Source organism: Taudactylus pleione, unplaced genomic scaffold (assembly GCF_031769625.1).
Source record: "Taudactylus pleione unplaced genomic scaffold, aTauple2 ptg001598l, whole genome shotgun sequence".
Lineage (NCBI taxonomy): Eukaryota > Metazoa > Chordata > Amphibia > Anura > Myobatrachidae > Taudactylus > Taudactylus pleione.
In genome coordinates, this window is record NW_028285995.1 from 263,380 (window position 1) to 286,942 (window position 23,563).

A 23,563-nucleotide genomic window follows, 5' to 3' on the forward strand; every position below is an offset into this window, starting at 1 on the left:
GGTACCTTTACCTAGGATAGGAGGTGACCGGGCAAAGCTTTTGCTCCAGAGAGAAGCGATGTGGATACACAAACTGGACACAGCCTTAATGAAGCCATACATTTGGGCATGTTTTTGGATTAGTACACTCTGGGCCTGATTCAGAGCCGCTCGTAAGCGGCCGCTCGTTCGCTCCGAGCCATGTTTGCCCAACTGCGCATGCGTACGGATCATTATACGCATGCGCGAACCAGTCAGTGCGGTCAAAATTCATGTGCTCGCAAAATAGCGAATGCCTGATAATTTGAGTGACAGGAGGAGGCGTATGTGGGTGGTAACGGGGGAAGGTGCTTGAAAACGGGGAGTGGAAATCAGAACGCAGGCGTGCTTAAAGGTCAAAACGGGCGTTTTATGGGTGTGCATAATTAAAACAGCAGCGTCATTGACCACGTCACTGGGTTATTTTATAGCCAGAACTGCTCCCAAAATTGTGGTAGCAAAAACTAACCCCAAGAATAGCGAGCAGTTCATAACCTGGTCGATGTACTCGATTAATCTAATAAATAGTGGACATGACGTAGGATGCGAGCGGCCAGGGGGCGTATTTTTTAAAAAAACGACCGCAAGTTTTGTTCGCTCATTCAGACCTAGAGGTGTGAACAGACCGCAAAGAGCGAACGGTTGATTTGAATAGCCACCCCTATTTTCTGGACGAGCGAGCGCTAATTGCGTCCGGCTCTGAATCAGGCCCTCTGGACATTATGTGGGAGTGCATCATCAGGTTGTTTTCAACAATTTTTTTGGGACTTATCAATTTTTTTGGACTTATCAACTTTTTATTTTTTTAGGCAGTGTCGGTTTTCCTGTGGAGTTTGTTATTTGTTATTTTTATTTTGGTTGTATTTACAGTAATAGGATTTCTCTTCCAACACTAAATCATAGTTGGCAAACTATGTTTATATGTGTGTATGCATTCGGATGCAGGTATATGTATCCAGATGTATATTGGCATATTATGTCTTATTGGATAATGTATAAATTATAACAACATTCTAGCATTGAGTTTATTCACAATTTCTTGATGTGCTGCTAGTACTTTGGTGGGTTGTGGGCTGTATTCCCTGAATGGGCGTGTATGTTATTATTTCCACGGACAACTGAATGATGAGCCACTATGTGATCGCTATGACAGCATTATTCACTTTGATTTAGTGAGTTGTGTTAGGATGTAAATCCTTTCTTTTGATTAAGTTTGTCTATTGTGTCCTATGTGACACGCGCTGGGATCATGACAATCTACGCGTCATTGTTTACAACTTAGTTCTAGGAAGCTGCTAGAGTGGTTACTATGACTACCGCACTGGCTTGCATTCCATATGACAGGAAATGGGAGGAGATGACATGCACGCCAGCGGGGGATGCAGCTCGATTATGGCTGTAAGGTTTGTTAAATGTGCTTGTCTATGAATATGTTTTTCATACTAATAGCTTTAGATAGGCATTACTGTATAGATAGTTAGGATGTTTTGATGTCTTTGCACGTTTTGGATCTATTGCAGCATACTGTTTTTATCGATTGTATCATCTTCAATGTGACGGAGGAGTTTCTTGATTGGTCTCAGTGGTATATATAGGTGTGATGCACTGCTTGGGATTGTATCTTGACAAAGGTCCATGGATAGGACCGAAACGTCGGAACTCTGTTGAGATGCTGTAAAACGTTTTTAATGAGATGAAATAAAGATTTATTTTAGAAGACTGGTGAGTGCACCCCCCTCCGTTCATTTTTTGTATGCAGAGATACAGGTGATCCCATATGGGTAGCTACCCCAGCAATTGGAAGCCCTAGACGTGAGTGTGGACCAATATTGGACTATATATATATATATATATATATATATATATATATGTGTGTGCGCGTGTTTATATACAGTCAGGTCCATAAATTTTGGGACATTGACAGAATTTTCATATTTTGTCCTCTATTCACCACCACAATGGCTTTGAAATTAAACAAACAAGATGTGCTTTAACTGCAGACTTTCAGATTTAATTTGAGGGTAATTACATTCAAATCAGGTGAACGGTGTAGGAATTACAACGGTTTCTATATGTGCCTCCCACTTTTTAAGGGGCCAAAAGTAATGGGACAAACTAAACAATCCTAAATCTAACTTTCACTTTTTAATACTTTGTTGCAAATCCTTTGCAGGCAATTACAGCCTGAAGTCTGGAACGCATAGACATCACCAGACGCTGGTTTTCATCCCTGGTGATGCTCTGCCAGGCCTCTACTGCAAATGTCTTCAGTTCCTGCTTGTTCTTGGGGCATTTTCCCTTCAGTTTAGTCTCCATCAAGTGAAATGCATGCTCAATTGGATTCAGGTCAGGGGATTGACTTGGCCATTGCATAACATTCCACTTTTTAGCCTTAAAAAACTCTTTGGTTGCTTTTGCAGTATGCTTCAGGTCATTGTCCATCTGCACTGTGATGCACTGTCCAATGAGTTCTGAAGCATTTGACTGAATATGAGCATATAATATTGCCCGAAACACTTCAGAATTCATTCTGCTGCTTTTGTTAGCAGTCACATCATCAATAAATACAAGGGAACCAGTTCCATTGGCAGCCATACATGCCCACGCCATGACACTACCACCACCATGCTTCACTGATGAGGTGGTATGTTTTGGATCATGAGCAGTTCCTTTCCTTCTCTTCTCTTCCCATCACTCTGGTACAAGTTGATCTTTGTCTCATCTGTCAATAGGATGTTGTTCCAGAACTGTAATGACTTTTTTAGATGTTGTTTGGCAAACTCTAATCTGGTCTTCCTGTTTTTGTGGCTCACCAATGGTTTGCATCTTGTGGTGAACCCTCTATATTCACTCTTGTGAAGTCTTCTCTTGATTGTTGACTTTGACACATATACATCTACCTCCTGGAGAGTGTTCTTGATTTGGCCAACTGTTGTAAAGGGGTTTTTCTTCACCAGGGAAATAAGTCTTTTGTCATCCACCACAGTTGTTTTCCGTGGTCTTCTGGGTCTTTTGGTGTTGCTGAGCTCTCCGGTGCGTTCTTTCTTTTTAAGAATGTTCCAAACAGTTGATTTGGCCACACCTAATGTTTTTGCAATCTCTCTGATGGGTTTGTTTTCATTTTTCAGCCTAATGATGGCTTGCTTCACTGATAGTGACAGCTCTTTGGATCTCATATTGAGAGTTGACAGCAACTGATTCCAAATGCAAATGTCACACCTAGAATCAACTCCAGACCTTTTACCTGCTTAATTGATAATGAAATAACGAGGGAATAGCCCACACCTGTCCATGAAATAGCTTTTGAGTTGATAGACCGATTACTTTTGGCCCCTTAAAAAGTTGGAGGCACATATAGAAACCGTTGTAATTCCTATACCGTTCACCTGATTTGGATGTAATTGCCCTCAAATTAAATCTGAAAGTCTGCAGTTAAAGCACATCTTGTTTATTTCATTTCAAAACCATTGTGGTGGTGAATAGAGGCCAAAATATGAAAATTCTGTCAATGTCCCAATATTTATGGACCTGACTGTATATAGATATATATATATATATATATATATATATATACACACATCCATTTACACATTATACATATATATACGTGTGTATGTGCATTATATATATATATACATATACACACGTATATATATATATATATATATGGACGGGCAGCTGGCACACATTGCTGGGCGGATGGTGGTGGCACACTGCAGGGCTCCTGTGGCAGAGTGCTCCTGACAAGGGGTGGGCAGCTGGCACACATTGGTGGGCAGGTAGTGGCGGCGAGCTGCAGGGCTCCTGTAGCAGAGTCCACCCGAGGGAGGACGTGCAGCCAGCACACATTGGTGGGCGAGTGGCGGCGGCACGCAGCTGCAGGGCTCCAGATGGGGGATGAACACTCAGCACATACAGTAGACACAGGAGGCGGGCGTTAACACAGAGCCAGCCGCACAAACACACACTGTGGCTGGCTTCCATGTGTGACTGACAGCAATGGGTGGGGGCTCAGTGCTGAAGCAACGCCTCCACTGGACTCCGATCGCAGCAGCAGCCGGGAGGGCGGAGTCAGCGGTAGGCGTAAGGGTAGCGGCAGAGCCCTGGAATGCCCCATGGCATTTCAGTTGCCCTAGGCATTTGCTTATAATGCCTATGCCTAGGGCAGGCTCTGCCCGGAGGGAAAACATCACCGGAGCAGCGGAGGTAAGTAAAAGTAAAAGGGGGGGAAGGGAGCCGCGAGGGGGGGTCATGTGGGTTTGCCACGAGGGGGGTTGCCGCGAGGGGGGGGGCGCGGGGGGGTATTTAAACATATATTGATTGTAAAAATCAATGTGGCCAGCAAAAAAAAACCTGCGAAGGGGAGGAGCTGGGACCAAAAAGGGGAGGTGACAGTACAGGAATGAGGAGGAGTTGGAATTCATAATTAACTCGCCCCCCCTAATAGAACAGTCTAGATCCGCCCCTGCCCCGAATCGCCCTGCTGAAGGTATTTGGGGTACTTAAGTGCTGTCAATTGCTTCTAATTAGCGTCTTTGCACAAGTGGTGAAGAATAGCATTAAGCTGTTTTTTTTGGAGAAAATAAGTAGTCCTGTCAAATTTGGGGTACTTGAAAATGGGTGCAAGCATGGTTTAAAGTCGCAAAAGTGAAGTTTTAAAACCGTAAAAAACGCACCTACAGCAAACACTTGCAATAAAAAAACACCTCCCCCATACTTGCAGAACCCCCAAAAGTCTATTTAGCTAGTTTAAAAGTTTGTATCCCCACTTTGCAAGTTTTCGGGGTGTTCCTCACTTTTCTTTATGAGTTTTTGATGCAGTTATGCTTTGGAGGGCTATCCCAAGGGCGCTGAGTGGTTTCTCAATGTTTGCACCCCAAAACCGCAATTCTGCATTTTTTTCCGCCAGCTATTCATAGGCGAATCTTTTCCGCCTATTACATTGCAGTGACTTTTCGCGTACGAGAAATATCTTTGCAATTGAATACAGTGAGAGTTTCTGCCTAGCGAAATGACATCATCCTTGCTACTTCTCCGCGGAAAAGGGTTTTCGCATCTAATTGAATACCACCCTTAACCTGATTCCCTGAAATCACATATGTATTATTGTTTTAAACAATCCACATGGTGTGAGACGAGAGCACTTTTGGGAGTTCCTCTAAGCTGACATCTTTTGAACTGTAGCCACACGGTATTATTATTCCCATTCTGATCATCTCTCAGCCCTCGTGACTCTGGTAGAGAGATATGGCTAACTATTAGTATGGGCTAACTATTAGTATGGGCTTTCTATTAGTATGGACTAACTATTAGTATGGGCTTTCTATTAGTATGGACTTCCTATTAGTATGGGCTTTCTATTAGTATGGGCTAACTATTAGTATGGGCTTTCTATTAGTATGGACTTCCTATTAGTATGGGCTTTCTATTAGTATGGGATAACTATTAGTATGGGCTTTCTATTAGTATGGGATAACTATTAGTATGGGTATGGGCTAACTATTAGTATGGGCTTTACCATATTAAGATGGGTGGATTAACTTTTGTGTCTTGTGTAGGTGTAAATATTGAGGACCGACCATTCCTGCCAAATAATGTACTTGCATATTTATTAAAATATGCTGTCTTCAACCCAAATTTTAGAATCTAAATTGCTGCAATAAGAAATCTTTTTTTCTTTTAAATTTACCAATTCTAATCACGAGGGTTCCAATAAAAGCCCGTCCAGGCAGGGACGAACTTGCTATCTGGCACTTCTGGCAAAAGCAAAAGGGCCGATGGCCTGATGGGCCGGTCCAGTCTGAAACCCTGGCCGCACAACCCCCGCCTCCCAGTGCACTGTTCGGCCGGGGTGAGCGCCGTGAGGCCAGGCCCCCGTGACTCGCAGCATGCCCCAGTGAGATTTAACCCTGTGAGGCAAGGCCACGCCCCGTAAGATAAGGCCACACCTCTGTGAGACGAGAGCTGAATACCAGGGCTGATCTATAGCCCCAGTCCATCCCTGTGTCCAGGGGATCAGGAAGAAGGAAAGTGATTGCATCCACAATCACTTTACTTCTGCTTACGAGCACCTTCATGTCTGCTGTGCATGCAGCAGTTTCCAAGCTGTCAATGTGCAGTGCAAAACCGGCCTTGATGCTCTTCAGAAACTCCTACAGTCCACCAGGGGATGCAGTCAGGAAGCCGTTGTTCGAAATGCCGACCGCCTGCTTCCCGACTGTCAAATCCCGGCAAGGCACTAATGAACTAATGACAGGAGTCGAAATCCCAATGCCTGTCATTAGACCTATGCCGGGAGCCCGATGCTTGGCATACCGATCGAAGGTAAGCCGAGCGCCGAGTGCGGACAGCTGTGTGGGGGGGGAGGGCTAGGTTAGGTGCTCCCGGGGAGGGGGACCTATGGGTTAGGCACCCCCATGGGAGGGTTAGGGTTAGGCTAGGGGAAGGGGGGGTTAGGGTTAGGCACCCCTGGGGGGAGGTTAGGGTCAGGCACCCCCCGCCAGGGAGACTTAGGTTTAGGCTGCGGGGAAGGGGGGGTTAGGTTTAGGCACTTAGAGGTGGTTAGGGTTAGGCACTATGGAGGGAGGTTAGGGTTAGGCACCCCTAAAGGAGGGTTAGGGTTAGAGTGGGTTAGGTTAGTTAGCACTTACCTTTACAGCTGTCGGGATCTTCACTGGTGCCAGTCTTTCGGCATCAGGATTTGAACCGCCGGACATAGGTCCGGTGGTATTTCATACCGATCTCTCCACCAGAGGGCAGTTCCAGAGCAAGTAATGGGCTAATGCCACCTGAATCTTGTTAAATACCATCCTAATAGAAAACTATAGGGACGGCTGCTATGGGAGCCGGGGGACAGAAAGCAGGAGATATCTCCCACTTTCCATCTTGGTACATTTTAGAGATACTAAATCCTGCCCTTAACCTGTGTTCTGCATACTTTAAGGGCAGAGTTGATTAATAAATTTGCCCTTTAAATCCTCAGTTCTATCTCATTTTATTGTATTTTCCCTTTGTATACCTTATGCCAAGGGCCAGGGATGCCCCCTCTACCAATAACACAATGAGAAAAAGAAAGTTTGCTGCTCTGAAGGGGAGCATTTATCCTCCTCGACAGCTACCCTAAGTCTCCGCATAACTCCTGAATCAACCCCGGTTATGGGTAATTAGTCCCTTTCCTCTAGATGCCCCTGTATGTGTCTATTATATTTCTCTCGCTTTGTCCATTTAAAGTATCTCTGTCATATTTGTTATTCGCTTTATTACTTCAAGAGAAAAGGTAAAACAAAAATACTATTGTACACATGTAACATAATACCAGTGAGTATGGGGCCTACAGTACTTTTGTATCACTCCTGATTTTTAAAGTAAATGTTAGAACCTCCTTGTGTAGTCTACAATAGTTACTGGTGATATGATACCATTCAAGAGCAATGATAAAGAACTATTGTACTATTAAACTATTGATCTCAAACAAGGTTCCCCTAGTGAACCATAGTACATACAGAATACACATTTATATTTAAATTTTGTATATGTCTCTTGTATATGTTCAGGTTCATATTGGTAATCTGAAACTGTTTGGGAGTGTGGTAATGAATATGTAGACAATGGACTATTTGTCTGGTGACAGGTTAATATAAATATTTGTGATAATCCTCATTACTTCCATGTGAGTAATGTATATAGGAAAACATCAAGTTAGTTTCACCGGTCTATAATTCTTTTTGACCAGAAAAATACAAATGTGTTACCCACAGCAGAATGTACCTGTGATATGTTAAGATTACACTTCAACCATTATATATCACAGGTTAACCATCCTTATATTGCACATTTATATAGGAAATGATGGACTATTCCACATTGGTCACAAGTTAATTATTAATTATTCCAAGATTAGCATGCATGTGTGGACGACTTTGTAAATCTCAGTAACCACGGTGACTTATATTGTCAGGAATACAAGAGTATCACATATGCATTATACTGTATGATTATTATAGTCAGTACTATAGGTCACCAGCCACATGAATCAGATCTGCAGAACAGAACTATACAGTCCATAGGTGCAGATTTATCAACAAGTGACATTCTTATTCACGTAACTAATCTTAAATGGTGCTCCAACCAATCCGCTCCTAACTCTCATGTGCTTGAAAAATTACAGTTAGGAGCTGATTGGTTGGAGCCCCATTTAAAAAGATTAACTAGTAATAGCAAGAATCTCGTTGATAAATCTGGCTATGTACTAGACCTTGGAGAGAGAGAGATTGGATGAAGATAAAGTACTAACCATTCAGCTCCTAACTGTCATGTTACAGACTGTGATGAGGAGATGTACTAAGCCTTGGAGCGTGATAAAGTGGAGAGTGATAAAGTACCAACAAAGCAGCTCCTAACTGTCAATTTTCAAAATGTATACTTACTCGACCCCTGTTGGGATACCAACCATTAGGATGACGCTGTCTGTATTTTGACAGGAGGCATCCCGGCAGTTGGCATTGCATACCCATTCCCTTTATATTATCAGACTCTTTTCACTACTATGGGATAGGACACAGCTCTTCTGTATTCACTGCCTGGAAACAATTGTATCTAGACAGCAGTTTTCTAACCTATCTTAGTGTATTTAAATAAACACCTTTAAGCAATAGTCTCTGTATTTTACATTCAACAGAACAACATTAAGTTGTAGGTATCAGACTTCTTTAATAGATAAGTCACTGGTCATACTGTCAGGCAATACACTAGAACATGGGCAGGAAAATGGGCTGGGTATGGGAAGTCGACAGTATCAGTATCACTAATCAGTATGTCAACCTCAGTATGTCGACCTCAGTATGCCAACGATGAGATACCGACATGGCTGAAATGCTACTTAGAGCATTTCACCCATATGATTGTTATAAATTTAAACATGCCGGTAAGTGGCTCTTGTTTTAAACATAACATCAGCAAAATGAATAATGTTCATTGTTAATAGGTTTTCTCTTTCTCCGGAGGTGACTCCCATTCAAAAGATGTACAAATCCTACATCACTTACTTTAAACACATCATTTGTTTGACTATTTGGTTTAATGGTATTTCTATCATAAACTGGTTGATGCTGAACACTCCTGCGATTATGATATCGCCGTCTTGGAAATATTCATAGTCCTCATACGGTTTTCTTAGATGCAGGTGGCATGCTGGTAATGGGCTCTGGGTCACAGGTCCGCAGAGTAACCCGCACCGGGTCACCAAATGTAACAACAAAGTAAATGCATAGGAGACCACGGCAGTTGAAGCCATTGTTGAAATGGACATTACAATGTGTTCTAATTCAATGGCGATGATCGGACCATGAATGTAACATGTAGAGGAGGTATATAGCACACAGGACCCTGACACGTGTTACCTCCGTCTGTTGCTGTAATGACGCTGGATCATCTCTCTGCCTTATAAAGGATCTCCTGAACTTAGCGACAGGTGTCTGACTATTCCGTCCTATACTTAAAATATATATTACATGTACAGCAGATAAACCTGCCATATAAATACATGATGGAAATGATATTTCTGTTTGCATTTTTTCAGGTTTATTATTATTCGGAGGTTACTCTTAAAATAAAAGTGAATAGATAAGATCAATGTAAGTACAATCAGTAAACACTGTACAAACAAATGCACTCTCAAAAAGTAAATCCATCTGTGTCAGTTATATGCACTTGTTGTATATGTGACCTGTGGCCTAGAGAAGGGTGATGTAGCCTGGAGAGGGGGTAGTCCATCATTTGGATTTGTATGCCTTCAATTCAACAAGAGCGAGAGAGACTAATTATATCCATGCATTCCCAATGCAATACATTCTTGCAGCCAACTGTGGGTGCTGTCAACTTTTTTTGAGTGGAACCCCAATTCATGGTCATAATAGACTCCCTCCCCTCAAATCAAATACTGGGACCCCACTTTGAATCCCCACTAAAAGTCTGCACACAAGTGATAAGGGATTTTTTCCCTCTCTCAATGCTCTACCTCCATATGTAAAACCTCGTAACTTTTTGATCTTTTTGAAAATGTATAGAAAAACAGTAGTTGTGGATCCTTAAGCGCACCTCCAAAGAGCCGCTGGTTATCACTGACTAGGGGTATCAATGACCCCAAATTAGACAATACGAAAAATATATGGTGTATTGTTAATAGCGCTAGTGGTGAAAAAAATCTCAATAAAATTATAGCCAAAAGGCAAGCTGTATTTATTAGTAACGTAGATAAAAATAATAATCAAAGCCAATAAACAAAGACGCACATTGTAGACAACAAACTTCAGAAAACATAAGGAGGTTGTATATCCAAAGTGCATAAAGTACATACGAAAATAGCAGCATATGGTTGTTTAGCAAAAACCTCCAGGTGTCATGGACATGGAATAAAAAATACAATATTTATATCCAAAGTGCTTTTAGTGCATACAATAATAGAAGCATAATATAGTGTCCTTGGTACCTCCAGGTATCAAGGACATACACATATAAAGTGCACTGGGTACAAATATATAATGCAATAAGTCCCAATTCTGAAAATGAGCAGTCCAAATCGCTCCCCAAATAGGGTGTAGAGAATAAAAGTAGAAATGAGTCATCCATACCATGTGCTGAAGGAGAGTGTCACTCAGGGTAAAGAACAGGGGTTCTGGACACCACCCCGTTTAGGACACTCAGAGGCTCAGGTGTGGATAGTCAATAGTAGATACTGCATACAACGCCGTCGCGTTTCGAGTTCGACAGCCACAATTATTATCTTAATTTTTTTAAGTTTTGTACTAATTTAGGTGAGTTTCCACACACTTACATTAAGATACTGCTGCTTTAATTACAATTTTGCATATACATGGACTATATTATTATATAATTACAATACAACTGCGGTTATTTTTTGGCATATTAGCGGCAGAAGTTTATACTGTTTTGCATTAAATTGTCAGCACCAGATCTTCTTGGATAAAACAATATCATATTCCTAAAAGTTCATAAACAAATGAGGAACCCTCAAATTATTACAGACATTAATGAAAATAAATGTTATATCTATAGGTTTTGTGGGTTAAGATTCAAATTGCCGGTAATGGGCCATGGACGGTGGTTTTAAACCCAAGAAAACAAAACTACAAAAGTGCTCGTCTCTGATTGGATGATTTCAAAACCCTACAAAGAATTTTGCACTACGAGCCTGTCTAGAATGTTTAACAAGTTTTACTTTTAAATAAGAGAAATGCATTCTGCATCATGTATACATAACTACGGGTATCCCAAATGACTGGGTGATCTGTAAGATGAAAGGACATAGATTCACAATGAAGGCACCCAACTGATAACTGTGAGGTTCTGGTTTTGTTGTGGACCCGGGGTGGTAATAGGAGCAGACACTGAAGCAGGTTTAAAAGTACATGTGGAGTTTTTAATGAGTGGGTTAACAGACATGAATGTGGTGAAACAGAAAGTCCGGGTATAGCACTAAAGTGCACTTGGGAGCTGTAGTGAGGCAAATAGGAAAATGTCCAGTTAGTGACAGGCAATGGAAAATGTCCAGTAACTGGTTAATAGAAAATGTCCAGGTAGTGACTGGTAAATAGAAAATGTCCAGGTAGTGGCGGACAAGGGGAACTGTCCAGGTGGTGACTGATTAATGAAGAGTGCTGACTGAGGAAGAAATATCCAGCAGAGTGTCAGTGGAGGCAAGGTGCATGGTGAACAGCAGGACTCAGGTACTCAGGCAAGGGGAAGGTAATGGAGGATGCAGGGTAGTCCAGCGGGGTAGGAGCAGACAAGCAGGCAGGCAGGTAGCATTTCACAGGTAACAGATGGTGAGCACAAGGAACTCTCAGCTATGCTGAGAAACACGTTGTACTGGCAATGAAGTGAGTCTCTGAACCTCCCTAAATACCAAGTGTAGAGAAAAAGCGGATTTTGCGTCCGCATGGGCATAATTGTGTGACACACATGAAACGGACACCCCTAGGACTGTGAGGGGTTAATACCACCTTGGGCAAGGAAGGAGTTAATACATATCTCCCCAGCACGTGTGAAGCAAGGGGACAGCTGGTGCTGATTGGATAAGCCTGTCCTGTCTCTCAAGCGGTGGGTGTGGTCAGGTGCCCGCGAAGAAGAGGGTGAATTATAGAGGGCATGCCAGGAGCTGAGGAGAAGTGTGGCATGCAGCACAAGGACAGCGGGCAGAGACCGTCAAGCTGCAAAGCTCTAGTGGAGTGTGGAGCAGCCGAGCCGGGAGCGTGGACGCCGGGGACGCGCGGAAGATAGACCGGGTCAGGTGAGCCACAGCAGTGGGAAGTTGGGACCAAGAGCAGCACACCATTAAGGCGTCCAGTGCAGCAGCAAGAGCCGCTCGTGGAGGTACACAGCCACAGTGGCAACACGCAGTACAGGGTAATCATCCTCCCTGCGCCATACCACAGCAGCAGCCATCATAGGGTAACTTCAAAGCACCCTCATTTCAGTTATACTACTTATAAGAGAAGTCGCTGTCCTATTGTGATTTATAACTTTTTCTGCCAACCACAAGATGGCCGCAGGCCAACAGCAACAATTGCTTTGAGTTGCCATGCTGCCAACCACAAGATGGCCACCGATTAACTGCAGTATAGACATACAGCTCCAGCAGTGGAAAAGTTACATAGCCTTGCACCAGAGGTAGCTACAGGAGTGACCACACCAAGACTGTCCTATTTCACAGCACAGTGATTCTTTGATACTTGAAAGCTGGAATACACTACTTAAAGGAGATAATATAGCCCATCAAACTGGGATAGAACTGCGGGACACTTTACAGTAACAGTTGTCCAGGAATATTGAATAACCTTCTGATTGCCTGAGAATTGGATGTGCCTATAGAGAGAAAAGTGGAATTAACATTCAGTGACTGAATTGCTGTACTGTGTACAGGACTTCCATATACACATTGGCGATTCTTCCCTCCCAGATTTAATACTAACAAATGTTACACTAAGTGGGACTAGTACCATGGTCAACTTAAACTGATCTATAAGAGCTCCACCAGCTGCAGCAGCGAAGACGGGTAGGAATACAGTGTTGTGTTTAAGGTCATCTGGACATTGAAATTGTTAGTTAGTTTAGTACTGTCATCATTGCTGAATCGTTTTCTTGTAGTGTGCAACCGTTTGGGATAAGAATGTATGCTCAATACTGAATTTAACTGTGAATAGTAACGTAAAAGTTGTCTTACATTGTATGGTCATACTGCCGAAGTATTATTACACCAATCCGTATGGTGCCGTGCAAATGCCATTGTTTTTATGTGTAATCTCATTATTGATGTTTTTTCCCACTGATGCAATACAAAGGCTGCCTCATTGAATGCGGAGTGTTATTTATGCAAGTGCCCTGCCGACTCTTTAATAAACCTGTGTTCACAAAATAAAAACCGCAAGCTGCCTCGTCACCCCTTCATGTGCTTCCATTACTCTCACCTCTCCATAAGTCGAGTGAAGATTGAACCACAACACACAAGGTAAACTCTTTACTTACCACATAAAGTCAAGGTTACCACAACTGGTGTCACGAACAGGATTAACGGAGTCCAAAGTGAGAAGGTTGGAAGTATAGAAGAGCCATGTCGACCGATCCACCAGGCCAGGCAGTACCGCCTGCTGGCGCAGGAGCACCGATCAACCCACCTGTGGCACAGATCAATCCTATCACGCTCCCCTATTACTTCGGAGCCGCGTGGCTCCCCACGTATTCTGGTGAGGACCATGGCACAGAAGGAAGCACTCTCACCGAGTTTAAAAGGAAGATGACCTCTATGTTCCGTTTGTACCCGCTAAGTGATCAGCAGCAGGTCGAGATACTCATTGGGCAATTGAAGAATTCGGCACTCAGGGAAGTGACGTCCTGGCCCGCCAGAGAAAAACAGAACGTAGAACAAGTCCTTAAATGACTAGCGACCACTTTTGATGCCCGTACCTTATCCACCTTGAAAATGAGGTTATATGCATGTAAACAAAAACCTGGGGAGAGTCTGCGTGACTACGCCCTCACCCTGCAGGAGGCCTTGAGGGCAATCCAGGCTGTCGATCAGGAAGAAGTCAGGAACCCGGATGAGACCTTGGTCACCCAATTGATAGAGGGAGTTAACAGAGAAGGAACACGAGTTCAACTACAACTACTGCGACTACAACTTCCGACGCATACTTTCTTAGACTTTAAAGAAGCGGCTATCAAAATGTTGGGCACGGTCGAAGAGCATAATACGGAATTCCCAGAATTACCAAGTCAGTCCTACTCGGCAGAAGCTGGCTTACGGAATGCATGTCAGGTACCCAAAGAAACCAACCCCGCCTCCCATGGGCTGCAGCTGCCATCCCCTGACCCAATACAACTGTTGAGGAAACAGATGGAAGAAATGACATTGGGAATGGCAGAGATACGTAGGGAGGTGCATAGCCTAGCTCAATCCCAACCGGCAGATTATGAAGAGCCGCGGTGGCGGCCAAGAAGACAAAGGGCTGATGACTGGTGGGAACCACCCCGGGAACAAGGGAGAAGATCAACAGATCGGTTTGATGCTCAAGGCCGTCCCATCTGCAGGCGGTGCCAGAAGGCAGGTCATGTGGAGAGACACTGCAGGCAAGAGGAGACGTTAAACTGCAACACCCCGAGGGTGGGGGTCAAGCCTCGGGGAGAACAGGAGGAGTAGACCCGAATCCTGAAGAGTGGTGGCCCCAGTATGTCGGGACGTGTCCGACAATCCCAATTGTCATAAACGGCGTGGAAGTTTTGGCCATGTTAGACACAGGATCCCAAATCACCACCATACAGCTACCTGCTTTTTTTCAACGCTATTGGAAGGAGGGGCAGTTGCTGATGCCACCTCCCTCATGGCTGCAACTAATTGCTAGTAACGGACTGGGGATCTCCTGCGTGGGGTACTGGGAGGCTAATATGCAGATCGGAGAAACCCTCCTTCCACTACAGGGATGTCTGATCACTGAGAGCAGTGAAGCTAAAATAGCACCGGTGATTCTAGGAATGAACATCTTACAGCAATGTCCGGAGGAGCTATTGGCCACACTAAGGAGTGAATTGTCTCAGTTGGTCACCGGGGAGCGAAGAATCATACAGAAGACTATCAGGGTGCTTCAAGGTCATCAGAGGTTCGCCCATAGTGAGGGAGAGATTGGAAAGGTTAGACTAATGGATAGTAAACCCATCAAATTGCAACCCAATTCAGAGACCATCCTCTGGGGCAAGGCACGATGCGGACCAGCTGGCAGAAGCTATGAGGCCTTAATTGAACCCTGTTTAACGTCCGCTCGCCAGGAGGCGGTAGTAGCCAGTACCCTAGTCACTGTGGAGAACGGACGAGTCCCAGTGCGGATCTTAAATCCCCATAATTACGCAATCAAGTTGTATCGACGCCAGCCACTGGCCCGATTGTTGTGGACCTCATTTCAAGATGTCGTATATCCATCCTTACAAGCTAATCAGTGTCAAGTAACCACGGAGAGTAGTACAGCTGACGAGCAGGAAGATGAATGGTGGACAGAGATTCAGGTAGGGGATGGCAGCACACCGAGAGACCATAAGGCCGGAATCCTCCAGGTTGTGAAGAATAATGCTGAGACTTTCAGCCATAGCCCTACAGATCTGGGTATCGTGAAGGAGATACACCATCGTATCCTGACAGGGGATGCCCCACCCATAAAGGAGCGGCATCGCCCAATGGCACCAGCGCTATATCAGCCCGTACGGCAACTGTTGGAGGACATGAAGAGCAATGGCATCATCCGAGAGAGTCACAGCCCATGGGCAGCCCCATTGGTGTTAGTTCGCAAAAAGGATGGCCAGCTAAGATTCTGTGTAGACTACAGCAAGCTGAATGCTATCACACATAAGGATGCCTATCCTCTACCCCGAATTGAGGAGTCTCTGACGGCGCTTAAATCTGCCAAATATTTCTCAACCCTAGATTTGACCAGCGGCTACTGGCAGGTTCAGATGAAGGAAGAGGACAAGGAGAAGACTGCCTTCGTCACACCAATGGGGCTCTATGAATTCAACCGTATGCCATTTGGCTTATGCAATGCTCCCGCCACCTTCCAACGCGTGATGGAGCATTGTCTAGGCCATAGGAATTTTGATGTGGTTCTCCTATATTTGGATGACATTATCATCTTTTCAAAAACCTACTCTGACCATCTGCAACACTTATGGGAGGTTTTCCAACAGCTGACTAGATTCAGTCTGAAGCTGAAGCCATCCAAGTGCCACCTGCTCAAGCCCCGAGTTCAGTACTTAGGTCACATTGTAAGCCCTGAGGGTAGGACCCCGGACCCCGAAAAGGTGAAAGCGGTATTGGAATGGCCCATCCCGCTGACAGTCAAAGATGTCCGACGGTTCCTTGGATTTGTAGGATATTATCGACGATTTGTGAAGAACTTTGCCAAAGTCGCCGGCCCTCTATTAGAAATTCTACGAGGGATCCCTAAGGATAAGTATAACAAACGAATTCCCATAGAGTGGACGACTGAACGACAGACAGCCTTCGACCTGCTGAAGAAAGTCTTGACAGAGGCCCCTGTGCTGGCCTACCCAGATTACAACCACCCGTTCCGGCTGTACACGGATGCCAGCAAGCAAGGGTTGGGAGCTGTACTTGCCCAAGTTCATGAAAATCAAGAGCGTGTGATCGCTTACGCTAGTCGCAGTCTACGTCCCACCGAACGGAACGACGCCAATTACAGCGCCTACAAACTCGAGTTTCTTGCCTTGGTGTGGGCAGTGACAGAAAAATTCAGAGACTATCTAGCGGCAACACCGTTTGTAGCTTATACGGACTGTAACCCACTGGCTCATCAAGCCACCACCCCTCTAGGAGCTTTGGAACAAAGGTGGTCCTCCAGACTGGCCAACTACCAGTTTAAAGTAGTATACAGAAGTGGGCGAAGTAACGCGAATGCCAATGCACTCTCCCGGCTACAGACGGGCGAAAGTGAATTGGAAGGAATAGACAGGTGGGAGCAGATTGAAACTCCCAACTTCAGTTTGAAAAGAAGAGCACCGGAACAGAATGCTATGGTTCCCATCCCTGCGAGAGTGCAGGAAGTTCAGGGCGTGGAGATGGAAGGAGATTGGACTGTCTGGCAGGACGCAAGCCCAACCTTAAAAAGGGTGAAACAGTTGCTGGCCTCCCGTCAGGGGTTGACCCGAATTCAGAGACAAGCTGCAACCCCGGACCTAATCCAATTGTGGCGGCAAAAGGACCGTTTGACATTGCGAAGAGGCCTATTGCTACGACAGAGCACAGATCCAAAGACACATCTGTTGATTGAGCAGTTGGTGGTGCCCCCTGCGAAAATCGATCTTATCCTACGGGCCTATCATGATCACTCTGGCCATTTCGGCTGTCAAAAGACCGAGGCGACCCTACGTCGAAGATTTTACTGGGGGAATATGCGTCAGGATGTGGAAGACTGGTGCAAATCTTGCGACATATGCACAGCACGTAGACCGGCTCCATCAGAAGAGAAAGCACCGCTGCACCCCATTGTTACCCGCCAACCACTGGAACTCGTAACTATTGACCATGTGAAGCTAGAACCAAGTAGCAATGGATATCAATATGCTGTAACCATAATTGACCATTACACCAAGTTTGCCGTTGTACTGCCAGTTCGGGATCTCATGGCAAAGACGACAGCAGAAATCGTCTGGCGAGCATTTGTACGACCCTACGGGTATACCCTGCTAGTATTCTGACGGATCAGGGGCCTGCCTTTGAAGCCCTACTCTTCCAAGAACTATGCCAGTTGTACGGGTGTGTGAAATTACGCACTACAGCATACCATCCTCAGGGCAACGGGGCCTGCGAAAGGATGAACCAAACTGTGATAAATTTACTCTGAGCTGTACCCCTTCCACAAAGACGTGAGTGGCCCACTCTGCTAGCAGAACTGATTTTTGTCTACAACAACACTGTGCACAGCTCCACAGGATACACGCCATATTATCTGCTTTTTGGACGATCTGGGAAACTACCCGCTGACGTTCACTTAGGCCTGGCTTCGGATGATGCCACAGATTCTTGCTTCCAAGGGGATTGGGTCGTAGAACACCAGCGTAGATTACAGACTGCTCGAGCTCTTGTGGACCAACGTATGGATGCTATCCGTGATCGACAAAAGGATCGATACGATGCGACCGCACATGCCTAACCATTAACCGTAGGAGATGTCGTGCTAAGGCGAAATAATCGGCGGCACAGCAAATTGGATTCGCAATGGGAGCCTGATCCATATGTAGTTACCGGCATTCCCAACGCTGAAATAGCCGTGTACCAGATTGATAAGGTAGAAGGTGGTCAACCGAAAGTTGTACATCGGGATCAACTCAAATTGTGCCCTAACCCTCACAGAGCTCCAGAATTACTACCTGATTCTCCACCATCACACCCAGCCCGAGATCAGTTGTCGATGCTAAATGACCCATTGGGTCTTGTCCTGAGTATGTATTGGCCTGTCGTGGCCGGTTCCCTGACCCCAGAAATGAGGCATCTGCCTGTGGTTGAGGAAGTCATTGCAGACGTCCCTGAAATTGGTGAAGTGAGACGCTCGACCAGGAGCACCCAAGGAATACTGCCCACACGTTACAGACAATAGAGAGGTCGGTAGAGGCACCTTTAGTACTGTTTATATTTTCCTGATTGCACTAATCTGTTTGACATTGATATGTTGTATTTATGTGTACATTTGTGCTAGTGTGATAGTTAATGGTTAGGCGTAGTCAGGGTCATGATCTATTCATCCTATGTTCATTGATGCCCAGGATTTGTGACTTACAGATGCCAATACTCTGTTATTTGGGAATGATCCTTTGTCCTGTTTCCCTTTATTATTGGACCAAGCGTGAGGACACGCATTATTTCAGTATGGAGGGATGTGACACCCATGAAACGGACACCCCTAGGACTGTGAGGGGTTAATACCACCTTGGGCAAGGAAGGAGTTAATACATATCTCCCCAGCACGTGTGAAGCAAGGGGACAGCTGGTGCTGATTGGATGAGCCTGTCCTGTCTCTCAAGCGGTGGGTGTGGTCAGGTGCCCACGAAGAAGAGGGTGAATTATAGAGGGCATGCCAGGAGCTGAGGAGAAGTGTGGCATGCAGCACAAGGACAGCGGGCAGAGACCGTCAAGCTGCAAAGCTCTAGTGGAGTGTGGAGCAGCCGAGCCGGGAGCGTGGACACCGGGGACGCGCGGAAGATAGACCGGGTCAGGTGAGCCACAGCAGTGGGAAGTTGAGACCAAGAGCAGCACACCATTAAGGCGTCCAGCGCAGCAGCAAGAGCCGCTCGTGGAGGTACACAGCCACAGTGGCAACACGCAGTACAGGGTAATCATCCTCCCTGCGCCATACCACAGCAGCAGCCATCATAGGGTAACTTCAAAGCACCCTCATTTCAGTTATACTACTTATAAGAGAAGTCGCTGTCCTATTGTGATTTATAACTTTTTTTGCCAACCACAAGATGGCCGCAGGCCAACAGCAACAATTGCTTTGAGTTGCCATGCTGCCAACCACAAGATGGCCACCAATTAACTGCAGTATAGACATACAGCTCCAGCAGTGGAAAAGTTACATAGCCTTGCACCAGAGGTAGCTACAGGAGTGACCACACCAAGACTGTCCTATTTCACAGCACAGTGATTCTTTGATACTTGAAAGCTGGAATACACTACTTAAAGGAGATAATATAGCCCATCAAACTGGGATAGAACTGTGGGACACTTTACAGTAACAGTTGTCCAGGAATATTGAATAACCTTCTGATTGCCTGAGAATTGGATGTGCCTATAGAGAGAAAAGTGGAATTAACATTCAGTGACTGAATTGCTGTACTGTGTACAGGACTTCCATATTCACATTGGCGATTCTTCCCTCCCAGATTAAATACTAACAAACGTTACACTAAGTGGGACTAGTACCATGGTCAACTTAAACTGATCTATAAGAGCTCCACCAGCTGCAGCAGCGAAGACGGGTAGGAATACAGTGTTGTGTTTAAGGTCATCTGGACATTGAAATTGTTAGTTAGTTTAGTACTGTCATCATTGCTGAATCGTTTTCTTGTAGTGTGCAACCGTTTGGGATAAGAATGTATGCTCAATACTGAATTTAACTGTGAATAGTAACGTAAAAGTTGTCTTACATTGTATGGTCATACTGCCGAAGTATTATTACACCAATCCGTATGGTGCCGTGCAAATGCCATTGTTTTTATGTGTAATCTCATTATTGATGTTTTTCCCACTGATGCAATACAAAGGCTGCCTCATTGAATGCGGAGTGTTATTTATGCAAGTGCCCTGCCGACTCTTTAATAAACCTGTGTTCACAAAATAAAAACCGCAAGCTGCCTCGTCACCCCTTCATGTGCTTCCATTACTCTCACCTCTCCGTAAGTCGAGTGAAGATTGAACCACAACACACAAGGTAAACTCTTTACTTACCACATAAAGTCAAGGTTACCACAACTGCACTTTATTGCGTCAGCAGCATCCGTAACTTTCCCTTGTAAATGTATATGTACTGTTTTGTGTAAAGGAAATTACAAACCTTTGAAGATGGACAGAAAGGTTTAACCAGAGTTTATAGGAAGATTGTTTCCCTGCCAGCCATAATTATGTCAACTTGTATATAGCCCATAAGAAGGATGTTCAGGGAAATTACCTGCCAGCTGGCCAGATCCTGGATAGCCAGTCTGTAAGAGATCTGTATTCTGTGTATGGTCAGAGATCAAAGACTTGTTGGTTATTCTCACAGACAGTCAGGCTATAGAGGTGTATGTTTAATCACTCAATCTGTGTGCACGTTTATTGACCTAAGCCTTTCTTCTCAAGCTTTAGGAAGGTCTGAAAGGTAATTAAGAACCCCTGCCCAAATGATAGAGAAACCCCATAGTCCAGCTAGAGGGACAATACACTCTGGGCTGAGAAGGGTTAACACCCCCCAGGGGGGTGAGGGGGGAAAGAGCTGGGCACACATGGATAAAATACAGGCTCACTGGTAAGAATGTGTGATTCTCTGCTTGAGGTTGTCTACAAGACACAGGGCACCGGACGTCGTCACAGGGAAAGGCCTCATTCCCAAAGATTGTTCTATCCGTCATGATCTGAATGGTCTGTTTTCTCCCATTTTATTATTTTATTTGATTTACTGGAAACTGTGATTAACTGTGTTTGTGACTTTTTGTAACATCCTTATATCCTTTGTAATTTTTGTACATAAGCTTTGAAGATATTTCTTGAATTAAACTAAACTAATTTTAGTTCTGGAACTGTGTTTTTATGACCCCAAATGCCCATGTTTGGCATGTTACCTATATTTAACTATTGATAAGTTGTGTGTATAGGTGAGAGCAGAAGCTTGCCTTACGCTTAGCGTTAAATTGGTCTTCTGCTGGTGGCAGTTACCGGAGTTAAAACCACAAGCGCTGAGATAACTGGTATAAGTCACGGGCGGCGATTCTCAGATTGAAGTATCTGCAGAGATCGGCCGGAGGTCCGTGACAATTGGTTTGCAGCGGTGGGATGATAAAAAAGTGTTTTATTTTTATAAAAACTTAAGTGAAAAAGGGAGTACTCCAAGGGACGAACCCAATTTCACCAGATTCCAGAACTCAAAGCTTATATTACTAAAAAGTCACACAGTGAAAGCAATTTCTGTTCCCCTACCCTGTTATTTTTATTTTGACGAACAATGGCCGCAAAGTACAAAAACCTCAAGAAGGAAGAGCTGGTAGCGCGGTGTGTGCAGAAAGGTCTGGTCTGGATGGATCATTCTAAGAAGAGATTGATCCGGGATCTAATGGACTATGATACAGAGCATCAGAATGTCAGCGAGTCAGTACTGGAAAGGAGTGCATTGGCGGAGGCTACTGCATTAGCCTTGGATGTACCCTGTACTGGGGTTTTACTTACTGCGGGAAGTAATAGCGGAAAGTTGGACTCTGATGTGGACTCTGTTCTTACCCATCCATCCGTGGAGCTCGCCAGAGTTGAGTGCCTGGCAGAGGAGAGTTCTGCAAGACACCAAGCTGAGGGAAAGAATGCATCGGCTGGGGCTACTGCAGTAGTCTTGGGTGTACCCTGTACTGGATTGTTACTAACTGCGGAAAGTAATAGAGTAACATCAGACGCAGATGTGGACTCTATTAGCAAATGGGCGAGAGATATGGAGTTTATCTCAAAGCTGGATCGATATCTAGACTCTGCTCTTAAGTACGTGAAAGAGCCCGCCCCGGCTATGGTACTGCAGCTTGTGGAAAGGTTCCATATTACAGAGGCTGCAGAGCATAACGCGGAGGCTGATCGCAGACTCCAGTTGGAGTTAGCCAAACTCAAGCACCAGTCTGTGACCGGAGACATGAATGCCAACAGACTCTATCCAGAGCATTTCCCTGTGTGGGAATTTGATGGAGAAAGCTCAGCAAATGCTGGCTGTAATTTGGGCAATCAGAGGGCCCCGGACATTACAACAGACACTCGACAGAGATCTGACCCCTCTGTTAGTTCCAGGGAGACTGCAGGATGTGTGGCAGCTAGGGAGGCTGCAGAGAGCCAATCCATTGCATCACCAGAGGGACCCTTTACCACCATGAGTACAGAGGAACTGACTGATGAATGTCAGCTGCAAGGTCTCTCCTGCAATGACAATACCCGCAGCGAGATGATCAGGCAGCTCATGTGGGCACAGGACGACGTGTACCATGCCTTTAGCCAGTATCGGCTGGTGATTCTGAATCCAGCTTATAATATGAGTTGTGTGGAACGGCTGGACTACCTGGAGGAATGTTTTGAATTTGCTCAGGAAGAAACAGATTATTGGGGTCAGCACGATACCCCATTCTGGCAAGATCAATGTCGCCGGGTGGATGCTGAAAGGTATCGCCTACAACAACTTCTTTCTCCAGCTGAAGAAGCAATGACACAGCCTACAGGGGTGCCCCACGAGGAAAAGGTAACCCCACCAGAGTCAGCCACTGTGGAATATGATACCGAGTTATCACAGCCAGAGGCGCAGTGTGCTCTGCTGGGACAGGCTGTTAGTGCAAGCAGCCTACTACCTCAGGCTGCATGGAAATGGCAACTGGAGGAACCCACCTGGAAGGAGCAGCGACCTGGAGGAGCTGTTCCATTGCCTTCTACTGGAACTGCGACTCCTGTTTCAGCACCAGTGAAGCGGATGGGGGGAAAACCGGTTGGGCCACGGGCCGCCGGTGTTGTGTATGTGATGATCCCGGGCACCTCAGTGCCAGTTGTCCGGTAAAGGAGAAGATGACACCCTCTTCTGCAGGAGCCTCACCAGTGAAACCCGTGCACTCTGTCTTGTACGCACGAGAGTCCTAGACGGGTGTCAGTGAGAATCTGCAAGACGTGGTTGTAGGAAAGCAGGTAACTGTGGGGCAATGCGACACGGGGACAGATTTGACTTTAGTGCATCCCACACTAGTGGACCTGGAGAACTTTATT